The 24,202-nt window shown below is 52.5% G+C and overlaps 1 long non-coding RNA gene across 3 annotated transcripts in view; it reads left to right on the top strand.

The window, feature by feature from the left end:
- The window catches only part of LOC123585476, a 33,224-nt gene extending 9,507 nt beyond the window's left edge, over window positions 1-23,717 (top strand). Inside the window, exons 2-7 of one of the 3 annotated variants that reach the window (XR_006706221.1) lie at window positions 764-1,332; window positions 1,736-2,437; window positions 6,859-6,970; window positions 7,850-8,693; window positions 15,214-15,318; window positions 23,369-23,717. This is a non-coding gene — a long non-coding RNA (uncharacterized LOC123585476). Of the gene's footprint in view, window positions 1-763; window positions 2,438-6,858; window positions 6,971-7,849; window positions 8,694-15,213; window positions 15,319-16,149; window positions 17,030-23,368 lie in introns of those variants that run through there. The other 2 variants (XR_006706220.1, XR_006706222.1) reach the window with 2 other exon arrangements.
- Window positions 23,718-24,202: the final 485 nt, after the last annotated feature.

The raw sequence follows: 24,202 nt of genomic DNA, 5'->3' as shown, positions 1-24,202 counted from the left end.
GACTATTAATCATCGAGGCCCACCCGCCCGCCCGCCCGCTGCGGTTGGGATTTCAGCACGCATGGGCAGAAAGAGCAGGCCCGGGAGGGGTCGGTTCGTGCTGACCACCTATCCGAGTTTCACTTGAGAAGTGTGAGCCGGGGAATATTTCTGAGCCTCCGGGGCTGCCCGTCCTGGCTCACGCCCACAGAGTTCGGCCAGGCACCCCTCGTCTCCCCTGGGTCAGTAGCCGTGAGCTCCCCAGCATGTCCCATCTGTTTCCTTGAGGCAGGTGACTTCCTTGTCATGCATGGGAGCTTCCTAGGGGGAAGCCAGCTCTTGGCCCCGGGGAGCGCTTGCGTTCTACAAATCCGTTGTTGCTGTGGGTCTGTGTTTGCCCTCGAGGCCGTGTCCTACACCCCCCCTTGTGTCCGAGGTGACTACTTTACGCCAGCAAAAGAAAACAAGCTTCACACCTCACGGAGCTGAAGGTGAGGCGACAGCTGGCTGATGACGGCTCATGACTCACCCATGTGGATCCTGGACCACAGGCGTGAAAGGAGCTCCCACCCAAGGGCACATATCAAGTCACAGATGAGAACCCGGGTTTGGCTGCGCAGAGAGTGACGAGGGATTGCGACATGTTTTCAGCTAACCTCAGCTCTGCAGAGCCGAGCACTCGGGGAGTGAGGTTTAAGGAAGTCAAGCGTCCTTGGGTTGGTTTCCCAGAACAGCTGGGCATGTCAGAAGACGTGAGTTCCAATTTCACTCTCTTTCTTACTAGGTCTGTGACCTGAGGTGACTCCATCAACTTCTCTGCGCCTCTGTGATTTCACCTGTGAAAAGGAGGAATTGCCCTCTGCTCCGCTTGCCTCCTGGGCCGTCCGGATCCAGGGGGACCTCACATGTCGAAGAAATAGAACAGGAATAGCAGAAGCCTGGCTGGACGCCTCAGCCCCTGTTCCTGCTTTCAAGGCGAATGCATTTTGTTTGCATACGTGTGCATGAAGGAGAATGAAATAGTACAAAGTATCAAGCAAACTCATAATGGGCTACCTTGGGAGGGGGCAGGGGCGGGAGGAACCAGGTTTGAGGGTGGGGCAGTTCATTTCCCTAGAATACATATTCATATCTTTGCAGTTATTTTAGTCTTTTTCAAAGATAATTGCACAGCATTGAATTGCACTGCCGGATCCGTGAGGCAGACACAGTCCTTCAGGAGGAAGGAGAGGAGCTACAGTGGTCCGAAAGGATTTTACGGACTGGGAAACTTGCCTGTGGCGACGAGGGGGACCGATTTGGATAGATGGAAGGGAGCAAAGGCATTCTCCCAGGGGACCAGCATGAGCAAAGGTCCTGAGGCCAGACCGAAGAGGAAGGAGTGAAGGGGAGGGGAGGTCAGGGAGAAGAGAACCCAGATTCATACTGGAGATCTGGGGATTCGCGCACCCAGGGACACACTGGTTGCTAGGTCAGTGTGCACTTCCCGACTATGCAAGGCCTGTAGCAAATACCAGAAATGTTAGCACTTGTTTCATTTAAGCGACAATGGAGAAAGAAATTCTCAGGTTTAAAGAGGTGGGAGGGGGGGTAGCCAAAACCATAAGCAAAAAGACCCAGGGAGAGTTAAACCACAGAAAATGTAGAGAGAAGCCGTGCTCAGGGATTTAATAAAATTTCCACATCTTAAAAGTGCACTGGGCGGGGTCTGGGAAGTGAAAGACGGAGTCATTTGTACCATCCTTTTCTCGCCCAGGGGAGCCAACTAAGAGCCACCCCAAATGTGGGCTTGGGGGAGCTGCACCTGTGCAGGGGGCAAATCTGACCTCTCCCCGCCCAGACCCAGGAGTGTGGCAGGAGATGCACTTGGAGCTCAAGACCACCAGCTTCCCACCCTCTCTGGACGCCGCTCCCTCCCAAACTGCCCGGGGACAGACGGAGCTGAAGCCTGCCGTTCTGGGCTAGAGCCCCGTCCAGGAGCCCCAGGACTGGCCATGGGATTGGGGGGCGAGTCCCTGACCCCTCCCAGCCCTGGGCCCTTATCCCTGAAACGAAGGGACGGGGCCCCTGGCACCTTGCAGCGGTGGCCAGGAGGGTGAAGTGAGACCAGGGCTCAGTCGGGGCACCGCTCTCCGTCCAGGCCGTTTGCTCACAGCACGAATGAGAAAGTTGGATGCGGCAGTGGCCATGAGAGCAGGCTCCGAGCGACAAAGAATGCTTCCTCTGCGAGGCCCCTCGCAAGCAGCCTCTCTCCTGGGTCTCCCGGACTCCCAGCCCCACCAGGCTGCGTGTGAACCCCAGTGGGGGAGGCAAGAGCCAACCCACTTCCGAAGCTGTCCTGGGAGGCACCCCACGCAGGCTGTGGGAAATGGTGCCCATTTCCAGGGGGTCCACCCGACAGACTTACCCGCAAACTTGGGGACCCACGTGTGTGAGATGGAGGCCTCGCGCCAACAAGGTAGGCACCGCCATCGCCTTGGATTTGCACTTCTGTCCTCTGAGTTTCAACACTTTTTAACGCTCGTTTGTTTTTGAGAGAGAGAGACAGACAGACAGAGCCTGAGAGAGAGGGAGCCACAGAATTCGAAGCAGGCTGTCGGCACAGAGCCCGACGCGGGGCTCAAACTCACGAACCGCGAGACCGTGACCTGAGCGGAAGTCGGAGGCCCAACCGACGGAGCCACCCTGTTGCCCCGGCAGCTTCATCTTTAGATGTGTGTTGAACAGGTGCTATGTGCCCAGCTAGGCTCTAGGGTTACGGCAGTGAACAAAACAGACAAAAGGTGAGGGGACGTGGACAATGAAGGCAGAGGAGCAAATGCAGGGGTGTGGGGGTGACGAGGGCCAAGGAGAGAGACACGGCAGGGCCAGAGGAAGGCATAGAAGATGCAAATAGGGTATCGGGCTGGCGGTGAGCTGCTCGCAAACTCTCCAGGGCCAGGCCAGCTCCAGGGCTCAGACAGGCTGAGGCCTCTGTCCTAGCTGCCTTTCACGTCAATGTCCCAGTCTGTTTCCTCTGCTCAGTCTGCTTCTTCCCCACCCCACCCCACCCCCACCCAGATGTTGCCCGCCAGAGCACACCCAACACGCCTGCATGCAAATCTCCATCTCGGAAACTATTCTCAGGGGACCCGACACCAAAGAAAACCCGTATTTCAGAACCGCTACCTACACTGTACCTCCACTCCATCATGGGTCCCACTGGCAGTGCGGGCTCGCCTCGGAGCCCCCGTGACTGTCCCAGGGAGAACGCATTCAGAGGGAAGACCCAGGACAGAGTTTGCATCACGATTCCCTGGGGAGAGGTGGGCCTCAGGATTTCCAGGCTGGAAGCGGTCTTTCTTTGTGGCATTTTCATCCAGGGCTTGGCAACCTTCACCATCTGGAAGTTCTTTCTTACTTCAAACCGGAATCCCTCCTTCTGTGATGTATCCCCATTTCCTCTCCCTTTTCCTCCGTGGAGCGGTATTCTTGCCAAGAAAGAAAGTTAAAAGGGAACAAAGACATATGGTTTTCCTATTAAGACGGACGCCCACATTTAAGCAGAAGAGAGGAAAGCGTTCACATTAGGGCAACGGAAATACATTTGCATGGCACCAACATCCGAAATTGCTTTTTTTTTTTTAAAGTAACCAAAACAATGAGTGCCTCTTTTTGTGCACTTTATTAAACTTTTAGACTATTAAGGAGACATTGGGGACCCCTCCTCAGAGGCCAGGGTAGCACGGAAAGCCCTTGGATTTGGAGTCCTGACATCAAGCATTCAAAACCCGTTTCTGCCACTCGCGAGCAGTGTGACTATGGTGGTGACCACGGGGAACGCTGTTTGTCTTTGAGACTCAGTCTTCCTTGTACAGTGGGGGACACCAGCTGCCCCTGCCTCTGTCACAGGGCTACTGAGAGTTGATGTGAGGACGTGGAAAAGCCCAGGAAACCACGATGCGCCAGAGTAGTGTGAATACGCTACACCAAAGTCCCGGACGGTTTCCTGAGCAACCACCAGGGACAGAACCTCACCACGTTGTTTCTACTTGAGAAATTGACGAACCGATAGTAAAATTCATACAGAAACGCAAAGGACCTAGAACCATTCTTTGGAAAAGAACTAGGGGCGCCTGGGTGGCTCAGTCGGTTGAGCGCCTGACTGCGGCTCAGGGCGTGATCCTGAGGTTCGTGAGTTCGAGCCCCGCGTCGGGCTCTGTGCCGACAGCTCAGAGCCTGGAGCCTGTTTCAGGGATTCTGTGTCTCCCTCTCCCTCTCTGCCCCTCTGCTGCTCATGCTCTGCCTCTCTCTCTCTCTCTCTCTCTCTCTCTCTCAAAATAATAATAATAAATAAACATTAAATATTTAAAAGAAAAGAAAAGAACCAAGTCCTATGGCAAAGCTGCAGTGGTCAGGTCGGTGTGGTATTGGTGGAATGACGGACAAATGGAGAGTCCGGAAACAGACCTGCACGTGTAGGGATAACTGATTCTGTTTTACATGGGTGCAGAGGCAGTTCTGTGGAGAAAAGATGGCCTAGTCAACAAATAATGCTGAGACATTTGCATATCCATATGCTGAAGAGTTTGGGCCATACCACGTGCTGGAATACAAAATTTTTTTTGAAAGAGTGGAGGGGTGCAAGTGAGTGAGGGGCAGAGGGAGTGAGAGAGAGAGAGAGAGAGAGAGAGAATCCCACAAAGGGCAGAGAGAGAGGGAGAGAAGAGGGGCTCACCTGAAGCAGGGCTCGAGCTCACAGGATGCCGGGCTCAAACTCCCAAACCGTGAGATCATGACCTGAGCTGAAGTCAGATGCTTAACTGCCTGGGCCGCCCAGACGCCCCCAGATACAAAATTTAAGTCAAAATAGATTATAAGTGTAAATGTAAAACCTAAATCTATGAAATCTCTAGAATAAAAAGTATAGAAGGAAAACTTGGTGACCTTGGGTTAGGCAAAGACTCTCAGATGTGACTTCAAAAGTGTAACCTGTCACATAAATGGGTACGTTGAGTTGCATCAAAATTGTAAAACTTCTGCTTTTTTAAAGCTACTCTTAAGAGACAGATGAGCTAAGCTACAGACTTGGAGAAAATATTTGCAAATCGTATTATCTGATAAAGGACTGGCAACCAGAATATATAAAGAGCTCTCAAAACTCAATAACGAGAAAGCACACAACACATTTACAAAATGGGCAGAAGATCTGAAGGGACACTTTGTCAACAAAAGATAAACAGATGTTATCGCTCACTCTCTCTCTCTTTCCATTTCCCCTCCCCCACCCCCAACCAGGTGAGGACACAGAAGGCATCAATCTGCAAACCAGAGCGTCCTTACCAGAACTGGACCAGGCTGGCACCCTGATCTCAGACTCCCAGCCTCCAGAAGCGTAAGAAAATAAGTTGCTGTTGTTTACACAACCCAGTGCGCGGCGTTTCTTATGACGGCCCGAGCAGACTAAGACAGTGGCTAAAGTTGAAGACTGATGATACCAAGTGTCGTCAGGGAAGTGGAGAAAGCGGGACATGCGTACACTGTGAGGAAATACACGGTACAACCACTTTGGAAACCAGTTTAGCGGTTTCCTACAAACCTAAATTATAACTGCCGTGATCCACCCATTCTTGTCCTAGGAATCTGCCCAAGAGAAGTGAAAACATATGCCCATAGAAGGACTGGTTCACGAATACTCTTCGCGACGTTGTCTGTAACAACCACAAACGGGAAACAGCCCAACTCTCCACCAGCATGTGAATGGATAAGCAAACGGTGGTGCCTCTATCACATAGAGGACCGAGGCCGTGGGCCCCCTGCGCCATGGGCTGAGTGCCCAGTCCCCAGGGCGGAGCCTGGCAGGTTCCAGGTGGGCTGTCTGACCAAGAGCTGGCCCGGTCCTGCACAACGGGACCCTCAGAGCCTGCTGGGGCCCGAGAGCAGAGGTGACAGCCGGTGGCCGTCTGAAGCGTGGGTCTGCGGGCTAACCTGGCCACGACTCACCCCACGACCTCAGGCTGATCCCTGAATCCTTCTGGGCCAACAGAAATATGATTCCGACTTCAACTGAACTTCCTCTGGAATTCCCCTTGACCCCTGACCCTCCCACGCAAGCCTCCCCACTCTGGGCTGTGCCTGCCTTGTTGTTTGGTTGCTCCGCCACGAGGGTGGCCACACGCTTGTTCACCAGTGTTCCTAGCAAGTGGCACACAGTAGGTGTTCAACACGTTTGCCAGTTGATCAGAAACATCTCCCATGGGGCGCCTGGGTGGCTCCGTCGTTTAAGCGACCGACTTCGGCTCAGGTCATGATCTCACGGTCCGTGGGTTCGAGCCCCACGTCGGGCTCTGTGCAGATGGCTCAGAGCCTGGAGCCTGCTTCGGATTCTGTGTCTCCCTCTCTCTCTGCCCCTCCCCTGCTCATACTCTGTCTCTCTCTGTCTCAAAAATAAATAAAAACATTTAAAAAAAATCTCCTATACTCTAGGCACTTGACATATGACCGCTCATTTAATTTTCTAAACACTCCTGCAGTGTGGGTCTAGTCATCCCCATTTTAGAGATGAAAACACTGAGGCTGAGTGAAACGACTTGAGGTATCCAGAGACACGGGGCTGTAAAGAGGTGATGGTGGAATTTGAACCCGGCTCATTAGACGCTGAAGCCCCTGAGCTTGCTGCCACACTGGGCTCCCCAGTCTCTCAGATGGGATGACTTGACCTGACCTTTCCCCCCCCTCATCGTTGGACCCCCCTGAGACAGAGCCTACAGAAGTGCTTGGCAAGGCTCGCTGCACAGAGGGGAATGAGTCAGGCTGGGTGGCTGGCCAGTGGCCTCCAGTTCACCTGACTGGCTCATGTTTGGGGTATGTCACCTGTGAGCCCGGTTGGGTTTCTTGCAGGTTCCCACGGAGACCGGCCTCTTCTGGGAGCCGTCTGACGCTGCCTTTCCTCCCTGACGAGGCGACGACTCCACTCACTCTTCCCTTCAGCCCGACCGAATCACGCAGGGAGGTCAGAGCTCATAATTATGTCATTAATCCTCATGTGGCAACACACTGGAGGTTGTTTTCTTAGCACGAGGCAGGGCCTTATGGGGAGCTTCTCTCTCTGCAGCCTTGCCCTGTCTGGGTCTGCGGGCCGGGAGCGGGGAACCTCCTTCCACGGAGCCCAGAGGTGTGGAAAAGTGATGCTGGGTCTCCGGCACCCAGGAACCTGCACCCCGCTGTGTGTTGTCAGTCTCCTGGGGCTGCTGTAATAAATTACCATAAACTTGGTGGCTTAAAACAACAGAAATTTATTTTCTCACTGTCCTGGAAGCCAGGCCAAACATCAAGGGCCTATTGAGATGATCCAAGATGATCTCATCTCAAAATGCTTAATAACATCTGTAAAGACCCCTTTTCCAAATAAGGTCACATTCACATGTTCCCAGTGGACAAATATTTTGGGGGGGGGCCACCATTCAGCCCCTACATTCCAGAAGTTGCCTCCACCCAGTGCCAATTAACCGCATAGACACTTCCCTCCTTGCTAGATGCCTCTGTCGTCTGTCCTTTCCTCTCCATCCCAACAGCTACTATCCTATTCAGACTCTCCCTTCTATTGCTGGGACTGATGCAGTAGACTTCTAACCTGCTCCATTTTCATCTCTCATTCTTTTTACTGCTCCAGAGGGATTTTTCTAACCACCAAATTACCCTATATCATTCCTGCTTCACACACTTTAAAAGCGCGAGTCCAAACTCCCAGCTGTGGTGTTTGAGGCCCTAACTGGCCGCTCATCTGCTTGTCCCGGCCTCTGCTGGTGCCTTCCACCAGACCCACCAACACTGTAAGACCTTTAAACAGACCATCCTCTCACCTTGCTTATGCTCCTTGTTTATTTCCCAGTCTACCCGCCAGAACTTCTGGGAGGTCTTCCCCAGTCCTGCCACACGTCCCGAGCACCTCCGTCGGCCCCGGCACCTGTCACTCATCAGCATTGTTCGCCGATATGCCCAGGGTCTTCTTCAATAGAGCTGGAGCTCGTTGGGGGCTGGGATGGCGCATTCTTTACTTTTGTAAAGAGCTCGGCACATAGCACGTGCTGCGTAAGGTTCACGGTGTAAGTGGCCTCGTAATCGTAAATCGCGCAGAAGCAGAGACCCTGCTTAACTCATTGGCTTGACTCTGACAGCATCTTCCCCACCCCTCATATCTTAAAGTTGTGGGAACTGAGCTCCTACAATGCACAGCGGAGTATGCTTGAAATAAGCAAAGCCTGCCTTGGCCACTAACGCTCTGTACAACTTGGGCAGGTCACTGGGTTTTTTGGAGTCTCTATTTCCTCATCTGAAAACGGACACTGATTTTGTCTCCGTCAGAACAGTAGTCGTGTAAACACAGAGTCACGACTTGGCCCAGAAATTCTGCTCCTAGGTATACGCCCCAGAGAAATGCGTCCACAAAAGAACTGGTACATGAATCGTCATAGCATCGTTATTCATCATCGGCAAGAGGCGGAAACAACCCGAGCGCCCATCGGTGGATGAACCGAAAAACAAGATATAGCGTATCCAGACACCAGAATATTGCTCAGCAGTGGAACAGAATGGAGTACTGACATGTGCTACAACGCGGAGGAACCCGGAAAACGTGATGCTGAGTAAAAGAAACCAGCCACGAAAAATCACGTATTATGTTTCCATTTCTATGACATGTCCAGAAGAGGCAAGTCTATAGAGACAGAAAGCAGGTTAGTGGTTGCCTGGGGCTGGGAGGGCCTGGAGGGGGTGGGGGAGGGGTGGTATCTAAAGGGCACGGGGGTTTCTTGGGGGGATGATGAAAATGTTCTAAACTTGTGCAGCCTTACGAACCATTGAATTACGCACTCTAAAGGGTGAACTCTATGGTATGTGAATTATACCTCCACAAGCCCGTTCCGAAAATAACCAGTGGTGGCAATGCCCCAGAAGGGTCCAAGTGCCTAGGTTCTGGGTTTAAACAGATCTGGGTTTCAACCCTGGCTCCACCGCTCACCAGACACGTGAGCTCGAGGAATATCAATTAACTTTCTGGAACCGCAGTGTTTTCATCTATAAAATGGACACAACCCAAATACCTACCTCCCGGGGATGTTTGGGGGATAAATTAGATGAGGCTCATAAGGTCTTTGGCACAGAAAGGGACTGCTTGACACGGGCTGTGATCACCTCACCGTGGGTTGTCGGGGACTTCACAGCACACGGACAAAGGGAGGGCTCGGTTTGTGAGGGATGCTGTGTGGTCTCAGTGGCCGGAGCTCCCCCCAGCGACCCCCGGGGCTCCGGGCAGTGGTCTGGTCCTCAGGAAGCAGAGGAGTGGCTTCTAGTGCGGCCCCTAAACCATGCCATCGCCTTGTGGTGATGCCAACCAGAGAGGGGGAAGGCGGCCATGGCTGCCGTCCACTTCTCCCCCTTGACTCTTTATTAGCGGTAGTAGTATTCTCAAGTTAGTTCACATACAGTGTAGCCTTGGCTTCAGGAGTAGAACCCAACGATTCATCTCTTACATATGACACCCAGTGCTCATCCCGAAAAGTGCCCTCCTTAATGGCCATCACCCATTTAACTCACCTCCCCACCCGCCTCCCCTCCATCAACCCTCAGTTTGTTCTCTGTTTTTTAAGAGTCTCTTCTGGTTTGCCTCCCTCTCTGTTTTTATCTTACTTTTCCTTCCCTTCCCCTAGGTTCATCTGTTAAGTTTCTCAAATTCCACCTCTGAGTGACATCCCATGCCGTCTGTCTCTCTGACGGACTTCTTTCGCTTTGCATAAGCGAAGTTCCAGTTCCATCCACATCGTTGCCAATGGCAAGATTTCATTCTTTTTCATCGCTGGTAGTATTCCATTGTGTATATAAACCACATCATCTTTATCCATTCATCAGTCGATGGACATTTGGGCTCTTTCCATAATTTAGCTATTGTCAATAGCGCTGCTATAAATGTGGGGGTGCATGTGCCCCTTTGAATCAGCAGTTTTGTATCCTTTGGATAAATTCCTACTGGTGCAACTGCTGGGTAGTAGGGTAGCTCTATTTTTAATTTTTTGAGGAACTCCCAGGTAAGCATGACCAAGGACGGCTGCCAGGGCACCTGAGGGCACTTTGGATGTAGTGAGTTCATCACTCGCTGTGGTCATCCACACACTCGGTCTGGGCCCCTAGTTGCCCTTTCCAGGCCCGAGGGGCCGAGCTGGCTCCCTTTTCAGCAGCTGACCCGAGCCAGAACTTGTCCACAGGGCCACCGAGCGAGCCACGGAGGCGCTCCCGCCGCTGAGAACACCCTGCGTCCCACACAGACCAAGCCCTCCCTTTGTCCGGGTTCCTCGGTTTCTTCCTTCACCAGCTCTTTGCTGAGTGCTTGCTGCCTGTTGTTGCATGCCGACCTCGGGATCAGCAGGTACCTGCCCCAAATCCTCAGCAGCATTTGATGACGTTAATCCGCCCTTTCACTTTACTTGAAGAATTCCAAGAGACATCTTTTAATTTTTGTTATTTTTTACTTTTTAATATTTTAAGACGTTTGTTTATTTACTTTGAGAGAGATAGAGAGAGGGGGAGCATAAGCCAGGGAGGGGCACCCAACGGCCATCGATGGATGAATGGATAAAGAAGATGTGGTCTGTAGGGGCGCCTGGGGGCTCAGTCGGTTGAGCAACTGACTTCGGCTCAGGTCATGATCTTGGCGGTTTATGAGTTCGAGCCCCGCGTCGGGCTCTGTGCTGACAGCTCAGAGCCTGGAGCCTGCTTCGGATTCTGTGTCCCCCTCTCTCTCTACCCACCCCTGCTTGTACTCTGTCTCTGTCTTTCAGAAATGAATAAATGTTAAAAAAAAAAATTAAAAGAAAAAAAGAAGATGTGGTATGTATATACAGTAACGTATTACTCGGCCGTCAAAAAGAATGAAATCTTGCCATTTTGCAACTACGTGGATGGAACTGGAGGGTATTATGCTAAGCGAAATTAGTCAGAGAAAGACAAACATCATATGACTTCACTCATATGAGGACTTTAAGATACAAAACAGATGAACATAAAGGAAGGGAAGCAAAAATAATATAAAAACGGGGTGGGGGGGCAAGACGTAGGAGACTCTTAAATATAGAGAACAAACCGAGGGGTGCTGGAGGGGTTTTGGGTGGGGGGAATGGTCTAAATGGGTGAGGGACATTAAGGAGGAAACTTGTTGGGATGAGCACTGGGTGTTATAGGTAGGGGTGAACCACTGGGTTATACCCCTGAAATCATAATTGCACTATATGCTAACTTGGATGTAAATTTAAAAATAAATAAACAAATAAAAAATACAGAACAACAACAACAAAAGCGGGGGAGGGGCAGAGAGAGGGAAAGAGAGAGAATTCGGAGCAGGCTCCGCACTGGCCGCACAGAGCCTGACACGGGGCTTCAACCCACAAACCATGAGATCATGACCTAAGCCAACGCCGAGTGTGGGATGCTTAACCGGCTGAGCCAGCCAGGTGCCCCAGCACATCTTTTAAAAAGGCACGACGTTCTCTCTGCATTTTTCTAATGCTCGTGAAAACAAACGCATACATATTAAAGTGGAAATGATCCATTCAGGCACCACCTCAGATCACGTGTTAGCTCCGGTGGACGTATGTGCCCCCTCTGGGCACCACCCGCCCCCTCCCCAGACTGTCCCTTCTCCTTTTGGTCCCCAGGGTCTCTGACTCGCAGGCTGCAGGGAGCGGTCACTGTGGACCCGGTACCCGGGGGGTGGGGCTCTGCACAGCCCCAGCACCCTGCACCCTGCCTTCACCCAGGCTCTCCTGACCTCAGCCTCCCAGGAGCTGCCTTCACAGCCTTCACAGGTGCCACCACGAGGCTTGCATCTAAGCCCTGCCTCCTGACAGGGTCATAAAATGTGCTTGCCCTCCCCTTAGGGGGCCAGTCTCCCAACCCAGCAAGCTGGGAATCGTCCTCCCCTGAGCCCCCTGCTCCTCTACACTCACCCACCCCACCCTTTTCTCTGGATCTTATGACCGTCTTAAGTGGGTCCCCTCCTCCCCACCTACCACTCTGCGACTGCCAGTGCCTTGATGGGACCCTCGCCCTCCCTGCTGCCGGCCTCTTACAACAGCTCCTACGGGACCTCCCTGTCTCCTGGAGCCCTGCCCCTTCCGCTCCATTCCCGGGAGGCAGCCAGGGCCTCTCTGACGCTCGGTCCCCTCCAGTGTTCCCCTGCCCCCCTCCCCATTCCCTCTTCTTCCCTTCCCCCTCACCAAACTACCCAGCATTCCAGAGCCCGTGGTGCCCTCAGAGCCCCTGCTCAGGCTGAGCCCTTTGCCTGAGATGCCCTTCCCAGTGGCGGCTCGGCTATCACCTCCACCAGGAAACCTTCCCTGATCTCACCCCAGCTACACTGATCTCAGCTGAGCTTTATTAGGTGGTCCTGCTCTGTGCCTCCAAGTCGCACTGGGTCCTGCTCCTCTCCTCACTCTGCTGAGCTCGTCTGCAGATGACTTCAGGGTCCTGACTGTGACCGGTCAGTCTCCGCACCCCAGAGTCTGGTATGTTGGCTGCACCCACTAACTGTTTGAATTGAGCTGACTTTTCATGAGGCCCCAAGACTGTGGCAGGAAACAGGTTGTCACCACGCTGAGGTACTCTGGGGCCAGCTGGGAGGAGAGTGGTTTCCAGGGCGGGGTGGGGACGGGGGGGGGGGGGGGGGGGGCCCTCTCACATCCTTAGCAGCGGGTGGAAATGGCTTTGGGTAAATATGTAGGAAACGTGACTACTATTCAAGCTTCCCCCTGGCCCGCCCCAGCACCCCTGCGTCGCAGCTTATGCTGGTCCAGCTCTGGGGCCCAGGGCTGGTCCGCACATTCCCAGACAGGTGCTCTGAGGGGCAAGAATCCCAATTGTTCATGTTCTCCCAGAAAAACGTCCATGGTGCTTAGAATATCTGTGCCACCTAGGTCTGGAGTAGTGGACCCCATGTTTCATCCACAGGGGCCATGCGAAGATGGGCAGGGGAAGGGATTTTTGAGATGCTCTGCGGTGTGATCGGCTTGGCCCTCATGATGCTCTATGCGCTTCTTGGGCAAATAAACATCGACAAGAGGGGTCCCCACCATGAGCGCCTCGGAGCCTGGAGCGTGCCCTTGAGCAGCGGGCTAAAAACTCACCACATGTTTCCCCAGCTAATCCTCACAAAGGGTCCCTAGGCGCTGGGTGACCCTCGGCTCATTTCAGCTTCAGGAAACTGGGTCAGAGAGGCTAAATCAGCTCCTATGAGAGAAGGAGGCAGAAGATACAGGGCTGCTTGGCTTTGGACCGTGTTCTTTCTGATGGGCTCTCCGAATAGACAGTGGTCATAACATAAGCTTGTTAAAAACAACAGAGCAGGGTGCCCGGGGGGCTCTGTGGGTTGAGGGTCCCACTCTTTTTTTTTTTTTTTTCAACGTTTATTTATTTTGGGGACAGAGAGAGACAGCATGAACGGGGGAGGGGCAGAGAGAGAGGGAGACACAGAATCGGAAACAGGCTCCAGGCTCTGAGCCATCAGCCCAGAGCCTGACGCGGGGCTCGAACTCATGGACCGCGAGATCGTGACCTGGCTGAAGTCGGACGCTTAACCGACTGCGCCACCCAGGTGCCCCTAGGGGGTCCCACTCTTGATTTCAGCTCACTTCATGATCCCAGGGTCATGGGATGGAGCCCCGCGTCAGGCTCTGCTCTGAGTGTGGAGCCTGCTTGGGATTCTCTCTCTCTCTCTCTCTCTCTCTCTCTCTCTCTCTCTCTCTCCCCCTCCCTCCCTCCACTCCTCACCCCTGTTCAAGCCCTCTTTCTCTCTCTCTAAAAAAACCAAAACATGGGGCTCCTGGGTGTCTCAGTCAGTTAAGTGCTGACTTTGGCTCAGGTCATGATCTCACAGTTTCTGAGTTCGAGCCCCTCGTCCCTCTGAGCTGATAGCTCAGAGCCTGAAGCTCTTTCCGATTCTGTGTGTGTGTGTGTGTGTGTGTGTGTGTGTGTCTCTCTCTGCCCCTCCCCCGCTCACACTCTGTATCTCTCTCTCTCTCAAAAATAAAATAAACATTAAAAAAAAAAAGTTTTTTAATTAAAACAATTTAAAAAACCAAAACCCAAACCAAGCCAAATAAAAACCAGACCCGTGTCCACATATGGGAAGAAACCAAAAGCAGGCCCTGATTTTGAAGGGCTGCATATTCCCCCAGGAATCGAAAAGGCCCACCCCAAATACATGTGGCCGACGTGGCTGTCAGGGCGCCTCCTCTCCCCAGCCGGGCGGGCCTGTCCTCCGAGGCCTGCCCTCCTCCAGGTGTGCAGGACGCTGCCAGGGTCAGATCCTGCAGGATTCACCTGGTGTCGGGGAGCTAGCCCGGGGAACCTGGGCCCCCGGTGAACGTACCACTAAACGGGCAAGTGGTTTCACATCTCCAAGCCTCAGTCCCCGCATCTGTGAAAAGGTGGGTGGAACCGCAGGAGTGTGGATAAGAGGCTCCAGGGCAGGGAGGCGTGGGAAAGCCCCTGACAGACAGCCAGCCGGTAAAGTGATCCACCGGAGGGGAGGGTCCTGGTGTTATTATCACCATCTGAAGCCCTGAATGCACTTCCTGGTTTCACCTGACTTCCAGGAGTTTCCCTAGAAAGGGAGTGATGGCCCATTGCTGAAGGAAGGGCAAAGTACAGATGTCCTTATAGGGGATCCGGAACACAGGTAATTGGGGAACTCTGTAACCCGTTCAGAGGACGCCTGCCCCACCCTCTGTCGCCCTGCATAGCTCCCAGTTTGCCGGGCAATTGCTGGGACTCTGAACCACTTGGGGCTGGGGTGCCCTGTGCTCGATCAGCCACCAAAAACAGGACCCACTTGGCCACGTGGCCCACAAGACACAACACCTAGTGCCCAGGATACTCACAGGGACCCCCGAAAATGGCTCAATTTTCATCTCTTTTGAAACCAGAAGGAAAAAAGAATATAATAATAACGAATATGTAATCACGAATCCAGCCCCGATTATGTTTATCATTACACCGATGCCCTCATAAAATAGAATATCTATTTGTCTATCTATCTGTCAGTCTTATGGAGGAAGGGGCCATGGGAGTCAAAGTGCTGAGAATCCACAAAAGGCCCAGTGAGGCCCTGAGGAAGAGCAGCATCCAGGGAGCAAGGCATAGCCTCTCCTTGTTTGGGACCACCGAGCTGGAGTGAGTGGACTGCAGACTGACCACAATCCTTTGCAGGACTTGTTACTAAAGAGGAGAAGCAGAGTCTGTTTACCCGGCCCTGGAATCTAGGCAGGCTCTCACACTGGCTTTGGACATCGAACGCGGCAGAAGTGACATTGGGTGAGTTCTGAGCCTCGGTCCCAGAGCTCTTGTAGCTTCCGGCCTCTTGCTTTTTATTTTTTTATATATTTTTATATGCTTGTTTATTTCTGAGAGAGAGAGAGAGAGAGAGAGAGAGAGAGAGAGCTGGGGAGGGGCAGAGAGAGAGGGAGACAGAGAATCCCAAGCAGGGTCTGCCCTGTCAGTGCAGAGCCCGACGTGAGGCTCGAACTCACGAACCGTAAGATCCTGACCTGAACTGAAGTCGGATGTTCAACCGACTGAACCACCCAGGTGCCCCAAGGGGATACATTTCCGAAACAGTGCAAAGAAACAGGAGAGATTAAAGTTAGTAATATAGTTTATTTAACCCCATGTATCCAAGATATTAACATTTAACACCTGATCAATGTAAAAAATATTCACGAGCTATTTTACGTTCTTTTATCATATTAAATCTTCATCATCCAGTGTCTATTTCATATTGGTAGTGCTACCTGACTTGGACCAGCCACATTTCACGTGTTCTATAGCCTCTTATGTCTCATGGCTACCATAGTGGTGACACAGACCTAGGCTGGTGTTTCTGAATGTTTGAATTTCACTGGCCAGGAAATATTTCCCTCATACTTTTGGAGGCCAGTGTTGCCCATTTTTTATTTGGTTAACACGGATGTTAAAAAAAAGGAAAGTTCCCACCGTCTGTTGTCATCACATCCCAAGAGAAAGAACTTTAGCTGCTCCACAGAATAGAAGGGATATGATCTCAGATAAAGGGTATCTTCAAATTGAACACACTTACCTCCAAGGAAAACTTAACGCACTCTGGTCATTTTTCTCGTTTTGCCACAGATAACAGAACATATCACTCTGCTCCTGAAACCACGGGTCTTATCCGTCGGCCCTTAGAATCACCTGGAAAGGAGCTCTAATGATATTGATAGCCCACTTAATCTGAACCTCGGGTAGGGGCCGGCATAGGTATTTTAAAAAATCTCCCCCCAAGTGATCCTAATATGTAGTTTGGGTGGGAAACCGCTCCTTTGGTTCGAATTTAAACCCCTTTCTTTCAGAAATGGGGGAAATAGGTTAAGAGAAGGGAAGTGAGTTAGGGCCAGCAAAGGAAGGAGGCCCAGGACTCCATGCCCTGAGCCGAAGCCCTTCTCCCCCAACCCTTACCCCGTAAGGGAACAAGGAATGGGGCCAAGGGCTGCCTGGACCCGCAGAGCAGTAACTCCAAGGGAGCCAGCTGCTGAGATCAAGGTCAGTGGGGTAAGCAAAGAGGAAGGAAGACAGCACTCCCCGAGTTAAAGAAGCAGGTTTTCTTTGTAAATACAAAAGCCTGACACAGCACGTATGAGTAACCTCCACCTTGAACACCTAAGTGACTTTGTTCTTGGCATTTCTTTTGGCTCACGCACAGTGGGGACTTATCACCTCTGTGAGAGATAGTGAGCAGCCCTTTGTTAGGGTATCCTTGGCTGTAGCCTGAGATAAAAAAAAGATTTAAATGACTCCCTTTGCATCTGGGACCCAAGCTCTGTCGCTGACCAGCAGTGTGACCTTGAACAAGCCACTTAACCCCTATGGATGGGTTCCCACGTCCTGGATTTCTTGGGAGACAGAAATGATGCATGAAAGTGCTTATCCAGGAGCGCTTGGGTGGCTCAGTAGGTTAAGCATGTGACTCTTGATTTCGGCTCACGGTTCCTGAGATCGAGCCCCATGTCAGGCTCTTCGCTGACAGTGTGGAGCCTGCTTGGGATTCTCTCTCTCCCTCTCCCTCTGTTCCTCTCTCGCTCGTGCTCTCCCTCTCTCTCAACATAAATAAATAAACTTAAAAAAAAAAAAAAAGAAAAAGAAAATGTTTATCCAGAGCCAGGCCAGAGGTGAATTCAATAAACGATAGCTATTATTATGTGAATTATTTTATAAGCATGGTTATGTGCCAGGGACTATTTTAAGACCTTTGTAAGTATCAGGTCATTCAATCCTCATTACAAGCCCATGAGATAAGCCTTTTTGTCATCCTCATTTTATGGATGGAAAAACTGAGACACAGAGTGGCTAAGTCACTTGCCACAGTCACACAGCCAGATGGTGGCTGAGTCATGATCTGAGCACAGGTAGGACTCCAGCATCTGTGCTCTTTGAGGTTCCCTGCGGCTACCCACGTTCTTTCCTCCCCTTCTCTTCTCCCTCCTGGGCTCTCCCCGAGTGCAGACATAGGTCTGCCGGAAGTAGCGACTCTGGGAAAGACCGAGAAGGAGCCCAGAGGAGAGTGAAGAGATGGGATCTGGGAGAGCCGCCCCATTGCTGAACACCTGTGCTGGGCCAGGCAAGAGGCCAGATGCCTGAGCACGGCCGCCCCAGTCCGACTCCCGGCGCTGGGCGCCGGTGGAAGGCTGGTGCTTTATCTCGCTCTCCAGAAGAGCCGGGTGAGGCTGTGATGAGTGAAGGACCCTGCCCTGCAGACTGAGCTCCTTGGAGGGGAGCTCCTGGGGCTCTGCATGGGGCTCTGGGGGAGGTGGACCTACCTTTCTCTGCTCTGCTCATCCTTCCACCGGGAGCACGGGCCATGCCACCCATGCGCCCAGCCACGGCTGACCGTGCCAGGGAGGGAAGCCAGCACACAGGATCCTTCACTGGGGGCCTGTGGCTCGCCCCATTCTGCTGCCACAGGCCAGGGAGCCCTCTCTCCTCCCCCCCTCTCTCCCTCCCCGCTTCCTTCCAATCAGCCGCCATTCCATTTGGCCTGCTTTTCTTCCTTCCTTCCCTCCTTCCTTCCTTCCCCTTTTTCTATCGATAAAGGGTGCCTGAGGACACACTGGTAAAAGAAATAGATGTGGTTGCTGGCCTGCCAGCACTTGTGGTCTAGCGGGGTGGGGGTGGGGGGAGACGCCAAACGAATAATTGCACAAAGAGTTTTCCTGTGATGGTCAGTGATACAAAGGAAGCGTCGTTGGATGCTGGGGGCAGGAGTAACAGAGCGACCCAGCTAAGTCAGTTCGGGGGTTGGGCGAAGGTGTCTCTGGGGAAGGGGCATTTCAGCTCACACGTGAACAATGGGTGGGAGTTGGTGGGGAGAGGAAAAGGGGTGAGTGGCGAGGAAGAGGCTTCTAGAAGAGGATTTCACTGGTGCCAAGGCCCTGGGGCAGAAAGTGTCTGCCACTTTTATATAGAGAAAACTATGTGCCTGGAATATGATGAGGAGATGAAGTTCGAGGAGGCAGGGGCAGGGCTGAGCAGCCTTGGAGGAATTTGAATTTCATCCCACTTGATAAGGATGTTACACGTTTCGGTAAACGTTCTCAGAAGTCGCCTCTGGCCACCCCATGGTGCCGTGCCCTCCCTCCCTCGGGCTTTACTCCGAGCCATCAGCTATTGAGGTCCGGCCAGGCGTGCTGCCCTGATGTCTGATCTCTGTGCCCGCAGAGGGTACACTGACTGGCTCGAGGCACCCCCGCTCCCGCCGGCTCACGGCAGCACCTGTGCTGGGGCCCAGGCCGCCTCGTTTCGCACCCCCGGCCCGTGGCCACGCACGTGTGCCCTGCCTTGTGGGAGCAGGCCGGCAGAACATCGGCAAAGCTGGGGCCCCCAGTGCGGTCGCTTGGTCCGTCCCCCAGGCACTCCCTTGCCTCACGGACCGATGGTCTCCAATGCACCTGTTCCTCAACTCTGCCCACAGCCTCCCCAGCTCCCCAAGTCTCCTCTCCCCTGCCCACAGAAGCTATTCCCAACTTCTCCCGCGGCCCTCAGGCTTCAGGATCGCCTGCGCCCCAGTTCCCCACTCTTGCACCGTCTCCTGGTGTCTGCGGGTGTTCAGAGTGCACTCGCGGGGCATCCCCAAGTGCCAAGCAGAGGGCCTCCTGGCTGTCCCCTCTCTGCTCCGGACAGGATGGGGCTCAGGCCTCCTGGCTCCGGAAAGGGGCACCTCGTGTTCCCGAGAGCGCCCCTCCTCTGTGTGCGCCCCTCCCCAGGAACTGCCTCCGTTCTGTTCTGCAGTTACTGACACTTATTCATGTGCAGGGAGAGCAACAATGGACCACAATCAACCTAGTGTTTCCTGAGAGGACATGGCCAAGGGCCGGCTCTGAGTCACCCTCAGCCTCCCCGGCCGCCCCTTCCGGGAAGTGCGTTCACATTCCACATCCTGCCTCTCTAGGGGAAGAGAGGCAGTGGGGGCCATAAGGCCTTTGTAGTCAGATGGATACTGATACCACAGGGCAGGTCTTTAATTCTGTCACTTACCAGCTGTGCCACCGTGGCCATTTAGCTGAATCACTCTGAGCTGGCTCAGGAGGAAGAGAGCGGTGAGGCCACCTTGCAGGGCTCTGTGGCCCCCGAGGGCCCTCATGACTGCCGAGCGCCTGCTGCATGGGGAAGGGGGGCAGGGCTCACACCAGGAAGGCACCACAGACAGTGGCAGACATGATGGCAGACATGGGAGGTCGCCAGACGGCCCAGGGGCCTCTGGGAATGTTCTCATTGTCTCCCCCTGCGCCGCCCCCCCCCCCAAATCTGGCTACTGCCCAAATTCACGGGACACGGTTGAAACAACGGCCACTCCTGGGAGAGTGACTTAGGCCCCCGGGGCACTGCCCTTGTCTGGGATGGGACCTTCTTGGGGCGTGTGAAACCACCAGGCAGATGGGCTCAGTGCGCGGGTCAGAAGGCAAAGGGGAAAGAGGCCCTTCTCGAGGGACATTCCTGCTCTGCCCCCAAAGACAAGGTGCCTGGATGTCCCCTCCACCATCTTCCCCAATTCCCACTGGAGCACCCACCCTCCCTGGCCCCACTGGTGTCACTTGTGGTTCTGGGGACACTCTCCCCAGGGCACGGACAGCTGAACCGCCACCTCGGAGGGTGTATTTGGGGGGGAAGACTTAGTTTGCTCCTTGCGGTAGGCTCAGGGCGCTGAGAAAGAAAGAAAAGTCAGCAAGAAGGTAGGCAAGGTACGTTTCTGAGCAGTTTAATTAAACGCACTTATTGGACGGGCACCTGGGCATCTGATTAGGCATCTGACTTCGGCTCAGGTCGTGATCTCACGGTTCATAAATTCGGGCCCCGCATAGGGCTCACTGCTGTCAGCACAGAGCCTGCTTCGAATCCCCTGTCCCCCCTCTCTCTGCCCTTCCCCTGCTTACATTCTCTCTCTTTCAAAAAAGAAAAAAAAAAAAACATTAGAAAGTAAATAAAAGTGTTCGTTCATTGGAAAGTTATGTCCATTTCTCATTTCATCATTTGATCAACTCTGCAACAAGCCCGTTTTATAGAAGAGGAAACTGAGGCTTAGTACGAATTTGCAGTGGAGGAACTCAGTCTGACCTCTGGCTCTCCCTACTCTAATATTGATGGCAAAATTCAGCTCTAGCTTAAATTTCAATGAGATGACAAAACAAAATAACCCAAAAACAGAGACGAAAGCTCATATTCCGTGGAGCTGTTCCTTCAGAGTCCTGGGACATTTTAAGCTCTCCTGCTTCTGGGCTTTATCCAAGCTGTCCCCTCCACCCGAGATTCCCTCCCAAACCAGGACAATTCTACTTTGCTTCCAAGATTGTCCCTAGGTGGGTGTCTTTTCCTCTCCCAAAGAAGCTTCTAGAAGCAGCAGCAAATTGCTACTCTCTTTCCCAACCTATAGTTGAGAAGGTGGTGGACAGTCTCAGAACTCCTTGGGCTGGCAGCCGCCCCCCTCACCCCCGATGCTGAGTGCTCCTTAAAGGTGGACACCTTTAGCATCACTGTTCTCCAAGCCCACGTGGAATGTTTGTGGAATGAGTCCACGGATGGGCGGGATGGATGAGAACCATCTCAGCTCCGCTCCTGGGTCTGCAGACAAATCCGTGGAAACCCTCAGTTTACACAGACTGGGGAGCACACAGGCCTCCGCGGCCTGTGGGGCTTCTACACCCTCGATCTTTTACAGCCCCCTCAGCAACCCAGTGAGGGAGACAGGCCAAGGGTTTTGATACCCATGTTACAGAAGAGGAAACTGAGGCCCCAGGGAGGCAATACAAGACTTGTACAGTCCTACAGCTTATCACTGGCAGAAGTCAGGGCCCCACGCCAGGTCTGGTGATTCCAGGCTTCTGTACCTTCCGACACCCCCTGTTGCTACGACACAGAACAAACTTCTGAGTCGGCTGCGGAGGAACGAGAAGGAGCTGTGTGGGGGACGCCACCCATCCTGCCAGCCTCAGGCCTCAGCCCCTGCTCCAGGCTGGACCCCCAAGAAACCCCTTTTTCTGGACTCCTGGAACAACCGCGTCTTCCCCTTCACTTAAGTTTCCACGCTCCAGGACCTCACCACAAGCTTAACACAGGACGTCCCCTGGGAGCAGTAAGCCTGACCTAGAGCAGGCTGTCCTACAGACTGCACTTGACCGGTTCCCTGCTTACTTTGCCTTTGATCGTTGCAACTCCTCAACTAGTTGGTAGGTTTAAAAAATTTTTTGTTACAAAATAGTACATATATATATATATATATATATATATATACACACACACACACACACATATTCACACACGGGAATAATATAACCCATTTATAGCAGTTGTAATGTGTCCTTCTAATCTCTCTACTTTTTTAAAGGAACAAAACATTAGAGCTTCAAGCTACGTTCCCACCTCCTCTCCCTTCCCTCTCCCATGCTTATCTCCTTTCACCACATGCAATTTTCCATACGAAATGTACACCATTGTTTTATGTGTTGTGATTTATGTCAATGATATTATTTTGCACCTTGCTGTTTTTCACTTACGACGTGTTCATGAATTATTCAGGTTGATGTGTGAGGACTTGGCTCATTTATTTTAATTACTATAAATGTGCCCATCAGAGAACTAGTTTCTTTATCCTCTCCCGTCAGAGGATTGCTTTCACTTACTTCTAAAAATAGGTGTGCAGTGAAAAATCCTTGCACACGCCTTCTTTGTCCATGCGGGAGAGTTTCTCCAGGGGCTTGCAGCCCCCTCGAGGACAGGGATTATAGCCTTCCTCCACACCAACCCTGTCCAGAAACGGGCACAGAGCAGGTTCTTGATATCTGGATGTTTGGTCGTTGAGTGAGTGAACTCAATACACTCAAGACCACCCAGACAGCACAGGTAAGGTAACTTCTGCTAACAGCCGGCTCAGCATCCACTCCCCTTTCCTGGCTAATGGAGGATGCCTCCAGAGTGGTAGACGGTTATTGGCTTAAGCCAGTCATAATAAGCCGGCTCCTGCTTCCCCAGCTCCCCATGCCGCCCAGCTGCGGCCACTGAGATTGAAGGGACATCTGGCGGGGAGTCTCGGGGCAGGGGGGACTTTGATCCCCAGACCAAAGGGGACTCCGAGACTGTCCGCAAAGGTAGCCCCGATAAGATCTCCCGTAACACGCGCCTTTGCAACGCGACCCTGCCGTTCCTCCGTTAAGAGGTAGAGTTTATTTTTCACCTCTGTGACTGGCCTTGGGACTTGCTTTGTTTGACCAAAATGTAGAGGAGGTGACATTGTGGGACTTCCAAGCCTTTGAACGTCCAAGAACTTTAGCAGCAAAATCTTGCTCTCTTGCTTCTCTGAAACCACCATGCAAGAAAGCCTGGCGAGCCTGCTTGAGCAGGAGGAGGGCCAGAGAGGAAATATTTTAGGCTCCGTGGGCCATACAGTCTCCATCACAACAACTCTGCTGCCGTAGCATGAAAGCAGACATAGATCATCTGGGAGAGAATGGATGGCCAGGTTCCCATATATCTTTACAAAATCAGGCAGCGGGGCCTTAGAGAATGAGGGAGCATCTGAGGGAGACAGTTTGCTGTTGCTGCCATACTAGAATACCACAAATGCGGAGGCTTAACACAGATTTATTATTTTACGGTTCTGGAGGTCAGAGATCCAAAATGGGTCTTACAAGGGTAAAATCAAGGTGTCAGCGGGGTTGTTCTTTCTGGACGTTTTAGGGAAGGGTCCATTCCTTGACTAGTCTAGCTGGTAGAGGCCACCCACACTCCTTGGCTAGCGGTGTCCCCCCCCCAGCCATGACAATCCTCTGACCTCTACTTCTGTCGTTGTATCTCCCACTGCCAGCATCCAGTGCCAGACTTGTGAGCAAGGCCATCTTGGACAATAGGCCCCCCCCACGGAGCCATCACCTGACTGCCGTCACTCGAGGGAGCCCCAGAAACCAGTAGAAGAACCGCCACCTAATCCCAGCCCCAACTCTGACCCTGAGTCACACGCTAATGCATATTTGTTGTTTTGAGCCACTAAGTTTTGCAGTGGTATCTTATGCAGTGGTAACCAACTGACTGACACAGGGACAGACGTTAATAGAGCCACTTTTTTGTGCCCTTCCCTGCTTTTCCTTTTTTTCAAAATTTTCTTTGTTTTCTTTATTTCGAGACAGAGACGGTGCAAGCAGGGGAGGGGCAGAGAGAGAGAATCCGAAGCAGACCCTGAGCTGCCAGCGCAGAGCCAGACGTGGGGCTCGAACCGTGAGATCATGACCTGAGCTGAAACCAAGAGGTCGAACGCTCAACGGACCGAGCCACCCAGGCGCCCCCCCCCCCACACCTTCTCTCCTGTTCTGCCTCGAGAGGAGATAGGAGCTGCTGGAGCTGCAGCAGCCACCTTGCAACCTTGAGGGAAAACAAACAGAATCACGATATGATTCCACATTGGTGTGCCACCTAAATACCAATGGGTTTTGTTCCGTTTTGAATTTCTTTTCACGCGAGAAAATCAACCCCTGTTTGTTATAATACTATGACTTCTCAAATTACTATTGTACTATAAGTTCTGATGAGGGGGAGGTAAGGAAGTGCTGAATCACTGTATTGTACACCTGAAAGCAACATTACACTGTATATTAACTAACTGGAATTTAAATAAAAGCTTGAAAAAAAATAACTTCTAACGAAT

The sequence above is a fragment of the Leopardus geoffroyi genome, chromosome C3 (assembly GCF_018350155.1).
Source record: "Leopardus geoffroyi isolate Oge1 chromosome C3, O.geoffroyi_Oge1_pat1.0, whole genome shotgun sequence".
Classification (NCBI taxonomy): Eukaryota; Metazoa; Chordata; class Mammalia; order Carnivora; family Felidae; genus Leopardus; species Leopardus geoffroyi.
Note: the sequence above shows the minus strand (reverse complement) of the source record. Positions and strands in the feature narration are given on the sequence as shown.